The sequence below is a fragment of the Papio anubis genome, chromosome 6 (genome assembly GCF_008728515.1).
Source record: "Papio anubis isolate 15944 chromosome 6, Panubis1.0, whole genome shotgun sequence".
Classification (NCBI taxonomy): domain Eukaryota; kingdom Metazoa; phylum Chordata; class Mammalia; order Primates; family Cercopithecidae; genus Papio; species Papio anubis.
This window is the reverse complement of record NC_044981.1, coordinates 3,832-10,100: the sequence shown is the minus strand read 5'-3', so window position 1 is coordinate 10,100 and position 6,269 is coordinate 3,832. Positions and strand designations below refer to the sequence as shown.

General features: G+C 41.6%; 1 pseudogene; it reads left to right on the top strand.

Moving 5' to 3' along the window:
* Nucleotides 1-205: 205 nt before the first annotated feature.
* LOC100997196 lies at nucleotides 206-1,441 on the top strand (annotated as a pseudogene).
* Nucleotides 1,442-6,269: the final 4,828 nt, after the last annotated feature.

Below are 6,269 nucleotides of genomic sequence, written 5' to 3'. Positions count from 1 at the left end.
TACAGGCGCCTGCCACCGTGTCCAGCTAATTGTTTGTATTTTTAGTGGAGACATGGTTTCACCGTGTTAGCCAGGATGGTCTCGATCTCCTGACCTCATGATCCACCCATCTTGGCCTCCCAAAGTGATGGGATTGTAGGTGCGAGCCACTGTGCCTGGCCTGTTTCTAGTAGTTTTATTTACATATATTGATTATAATTTTAATACTTTTATTTTCCAGAGAAAACTAGGACATAGACCGTTTTAAACTGTCATATGTTAGCATTCTGTAGTAGATTAGAAAATGTATGAGTATACCATCTCCCAACATCGGGATATGTTTTCTCATAGTACCTATGTTTCCCATAGTACACAGTGCAGTGTGGTAGTTTCTCATAGTACACAGTACAGTGTGGTAGTTTCTCATAGTACACAGTACAGTGTGGTAGGCAAAAATATGTTTATTAACAGGCCAAAATATCTAGTTTCTCTGTAAAAATAAGAAGTCAAAAGTATATAAACTTGAATTACTTATGTCCAGTAATTAATGTTTTAGTATTGTATCTTATTTATAAATGATCTAGATATTTAACGGAAATATTTTAGTTAGCTTAACTTTAAGGTTAAAAATCCCCAAAAGTATTTTGGAAACTACTATTAGGCAGATTACTGTAAAAAAATTATTATTGAAATAATGTTTTTCGCTTTTCACAAGATGGCACCAAAAGCAAAGAAGGAAGCTCCTGCCCCTCCTAAAGCCAAAGCCAAAGCCAAAGCAAAGGCTTTAAAGGCCAAGAAGGCAGTGTTGAAATGCGTCCACAGCCCCCCAAAAAAAGAAGATCTGCACCTCACCCACCTTCCAGTATCCCAAGACACTGCGACTGCGGAGACAGCCCAGATATCCTCGGAAGAGCACCTCCTGGAGAAACAAGCTTGACCACCATGCTATAATCAAGTTTCCACAGACCACTGAGTCAGCCATGAAGAAGATAGAAAACAACAACACACTTGTGTTCACTGTCGATGCTAAAGCCAACAAGCACCAGATCAAACAGACTGTGAAGAAGCTCTGGGACATGGATGTGGCCACGGTCAACATCCTGATTCTGCCTGATGGAGAGAAGAATGCATATGTTCGACTGGCTCCTGATTACGATGCTTTGGATGTTGCCAACAAACTTGGGATCATCTAAACTGAGTCCCGCTGGCTGATTCTAAATAGATGTATATCTTTTCACCATAAAAAAAAGGAAATAATGTTTTTCATAAAAATGATGACTTAAAATCTTAAAGCTTATAGATTTGATTCTAATTATCTAGTAAGTATAATATTAGCTTCTTGTAAGCACTCAAGCAGAATAGAAACTTGTTTGTTGGCTGGGCACGGTGGTTCACACCTGTAATCCCAGCACTTTGGGAGGCTGAGGTGGGCGGATCATGAGGTCAAGAGATCAAGACCATCCTGGCTAACACTGTGGAACCCTGTCTCTACTAAAAATACAAAAAAAATTAGCTGGGCGTGGTGGCAGGCGCCTGTAGTCCCAGTTACTTGGGAGGCTGAGGCAGGAGAATGGCGTGAACCCAGGAGGCAGAGCTTGCAGTGAGCCAAGATTGCACCACTGCACCCCAGCCTGGGTGACAGAGAGAGACTATGTCTCAAAAAAAAAAAAAAAAACTTGTTTGTTTTTATTTAATAGTGATAACTCTGAAGACATAGTTGTTTTATTACACAAAAATATTAAATTTATCTTATTTAACTAAGTTGTATCCAAATCACGTTAACTTGAAAAACATTTGGATCGGTTCCTATATTTCTAGGAGTTTGGGGAATATTTATTTATAAATGATTTTTTTTCCCCAAGCCAAGTTAGAATAGAACACTTTTAGAGGATTTTATAAATGAAATTTGCAATGCTATCCAGAGTTAAGAAAAATCACATACACAGAACATACATTAATAGACATACAAACACAAATAGAGATCTCATAGCTTTCATCCTGAAATTTTAGCCACGAATCAGGCATAAATATTCTGATGGTTAATTTTAGACGTCTGCTTGATTGGATTAAGAGATACTAACATAGCTGGTAAAGCACAGTTTCCGGGCATAAGTGTGAGGGTGTTTCTGGAAGACACTGAGATAAGGAAGATCCACCCTGACCCAATGTGGATGGGCACTGATATGGTTTGACCATGTCCCCACCCAGATCTCATCTTGAATTGTAGTTGCTATAATCCCTACAGGTTGTGGGAGGGACCTGGTGGGGGACGATTGAATCATGGTGGTGGTTACTGCCATGCTGTTCTCATGATAGTGAGTGAGTTCTCATGATCTGATGGTTTTATGACTTAGCACTTCTTGCCGCTACCATGTGAAGAAAGACATCTTTGCTTCCCCTTCTGAGGCGCCTCCAGCCATGTGGAACTGTCAGCCCATTAAACCTCTTTGTTCTTGGCCGGGTGTGTTGGCTCATGCCTGTAATCCCAGCACTTTGGGAGGCCAAGGCGGGTAGATTACAAGGTCAAGAGATCAAGACCATCTAGCGAACACGGTGAAACCCTGTCTCTACCGAAAATACAAAAAAATTAGCCGGGCGTGGTGGCAGGCGTCTGTAGTCCCAGCTTCTAGGGAGGCTGAGGCAGGAGAATGGCATGAACCCGGGAGGCAGCAGAGCTTGCAGGGAGCGGAGATCACGCCACTGCACTCCAGCCTGGGCGACAGAGCGAGACTCCGTCTCAAAACAACAACAACAACAACAACAACAAAAACCTCTTTGTTCTTTATAAATTGCTCAGACTCAGGTACTTCTTCATAGCATTACAAAAATGGACTAATACAGGCATCATCCAATTGCTTGAGAGCCCAGATAGAACAAAAGGAAGAGGAAAGGTGAATTACCTCCTTCTGAAACTGAAACATCCTTCTCTTGCCTTTGACATCGGAACTTCAGGGTCTCAGGCCTTTGGCCTCAGAATGAGAGTTACACCATTGGCTTAACTGATTCTGAGTCCTTTGGACATGGACTGAGCAATGCTACCAGCTTTCCTGGTTGCCCAACTTGGAGACAGCCTATCGTGGACTTTCTCAGCCTCCATAATTATGTGAACCTTCCTCATCTGTCTATCTACATATATCCTACGGATTGTCCTTTCTGGGGAACCCTGACTAATGTGATTACAATAATACAAAATTCACTAGTTTATACAGAAGACTTGGTTTTTGTCTTTACCCCATTTGATGTTTGTATTATAACTGTGTTTCTGGAAAATGGAACAAGTTTTTATCTTCTTCATATGAGGGCTAAAGCTTTTTTCTCACCAATATTTTTGGAGATTTTTAAGATTTTTAAGATTTTCTTTTGATATATAATCTTATGAAGCTGAGAATTAAATTTTGTTTTTGTTTCTATTTTATTTTTCAGCCTCAGGAGTTTGCTTTTGCAGATCCTTGAGCACATTGAGAGCCTCCAAGGCATGGAGTGGGGTGCCTAAAGTTTCAGTGATTATAGGGAGTTGAGAGACTCAATTAGGGAAGGAAAGTTCTAAAGGAGGCAATTTGGAAGATCAAAATTTTCTCAAAAGAACCATTAAAATTCTAAATAATTCTTGGTAAAGTCATGCAAACAGGAAAGGAAGTAGACAGAATTAGTTCCATATTGGTGGAACACACAGTCAGTAGCGGTTTGAGAAGGGAGAATTTAGTCAACTGAGAAGTTCCCATGAAAGGAGCAAGACCAAGATCACAGAGACACCATGAAACAAAAAGCCAGGAATAACTGCCAACCCAAGAGGAGAACACAGAGGCCTCAAAACCAAAGCTAGGATAAGAAACTTCTAGCCCAAGAGTTACCTTTCAGACAAAGAAGCCTGACATTCCAACCCAGCTTCACAGAGTACTCACTCAAAATGTTACTCAAACTGTAGGCTTTGTAATGACTTAGCCATGCATGCAAAAGGCATTCCCTAAGGTGGCACAGAAGATAGAGCTCCTATATCCAAAGAGAGCCAAGGAGAAAGAAAGACCCCTGTAGCCAGAGCCAGTGGGCAAAGGCAACAGAGAAACAGACAAGGGTCCTTATGGGATGAGACCCTTGCAGATTTAGACTTATACAAACTCCCGAGAACTGGCAGGATGACAGCCATAAATGGGGTACCAACATTTCTACTCATTGGATTACAAGTTCTCAGGTATCCAAAGTGATTAACAAAATGGAGATTTCTAGGGCTTCTGTGGGAGAGTGTGGAAAGTCTTTTTGAACTTTTTAATGCTGTCAAATGAAGAATGATGAGCTTCATAAATTCGGAAAGGAGAGATTTCATTATGTTTTTGTTTGTTTGAGTCGGAGTTTTACTCTTGTTGCCAAGGCTGGAGTGCAGTGGAGTGATCTTGGCTCACTGCAGGCTGCACCTCCCAGGTTGAAGTGATTATCCCGCCTCATCCTCCCCAGTAGCTGGGACTACAGGCATGCACCACCATGCCCAGCTAATTTTTGTATTTTTAGTAGAGACGGGGTTTCACCATGTTGGCCAGGATGGTCTCGATCTCTTGGTCTCAGGTGATCCACCTGCCTCGGCTTCCCAAAGTGCTTTGATTACAGGCATGAGCCACTGCACCCAGTGAGAGATTTATTTCCTATAAAGGGTTGCAGCCTGCAGGATAGTCCTGAGAGGCTAGGAAGCATAACCTCCAGCCAGAAGTCAGAAACAGACACTTCAAGGGAGAGATAAAGGAAATAGTAATTTATACTGAGTGGGGTGACCAAATACACATATTTAATAAGCTCTAGGAGGAGTGATGCATATTTATGAAAGGAGAAATGCGTGCATGCGCAATTGAGTTTCTTGTTCCTTCATGGGTCCAATGTACAAAAAAACGGCAGTGTTAGCATGATCCCAGGGTGGAGTGTTCAGCCCTCTGACATTAAAAGGTGAAGCAGAGGATATGAAAATTCACTCTGTGCATCCTGTGTATGCTGTCCAGAACCTCTCCATCATGGGTGGTCTCTTATCAGGCAAGAGAGGAGAGGCAGCTTCAGGCAGTTGGTTGAAATCAGTGGTGGAGTCTTTTGAAAGGCTTGTTTCCATTAAATCCTTAGGGAAGAAAGCCTCATCATGGTTAGCAAAGGAGGGGGTATAACAAGGTGTATCTGACCCCTGTCATCCCATCCTGCCCAACTTGTAATAGGGGAGGAAAAATAATTTTCTCTCTACCTTTATGAAATTCTAAGATGGGACCCTCTGTAAATCCGAGAACTCAGTTTTGAAAGTCACTCTTGGATTCCCTCAGCCAAGAGTGGGTCTGTTCAGTCATTTGGGAGCTTAGGATTTCATTTTCATTTATCAGTGCTAATGGGAATGAGTAGGCTGTCTTCCTGGCAGCTGAATTTGAAAGAAACTCCTTGGATGGGGTTAATGGCAGCTGTATTTTCTGGGAGCTCTGCTTTAATTAGATAAAGTAAGTTCTGGTAAGATTTCTTTCTTTATCTTCGGTATCTCAAATGTTTTCATTTAAATAATCTTTATAACAACTTTTTTTTTTTTTTGAGACAGAGTCTTGCTCTGTTGCCCAGGCTGGAATGCAGTGGCATGATCTTGGCTCACTGCAAGCTCCGCCTCCAAGGTTTATGCCATTCTCCTGACTCAGCCTCCCGAGTAGCTGGGACTACAGGTGCTCACTACCACACCCGGCTAATTTTTTTTGTAATTTTTTTTAGTAGTGACAAGGTTTCACCATGTTAGCCAGTATGGTCTCAATCTCCTGACCTCGTGATCCACCTGCCTCGGCCTCCCAAAGTGCTGGCATTACAAGCATGAGCCACCGTACCCGGCCCCTATGACAACTCTTGATGTCTGAGTGGGTTCCCACACAGTCATCTGTTGTAAGACTTTCTGATTCCTTTTTTTCCTTTGGTCATTATGAATAGGGCTTCTGTACATAATTCCATGGTAGCTTTTGTTTGGAAATAATATCAAAGTAGCTGTCAAAATACTTATGAATGTGATTTATGGATTGTAAGGCAAGACTTGTTTAGCTTTGGGAAAAACTGCCCAACTTGTAATGGGGGGGGGGAAATAATTTTCTCTCTACCGTTATGGAATTCTTAGATGGGACCCTCTGTAACAAATTACAGATTAAAATGAGAAAAAAGTAGACAAGTTTAAAAACATGTATATCTTATGGATATATGGGAGATACTCAGGGAAAAAATGAGTAAATCCCCAGCAGGTGGCTTTCAATTCAAGTGTAAATGCTATCTTCCACTTAAAGAAAGAAGATTTGAGGCTCAGT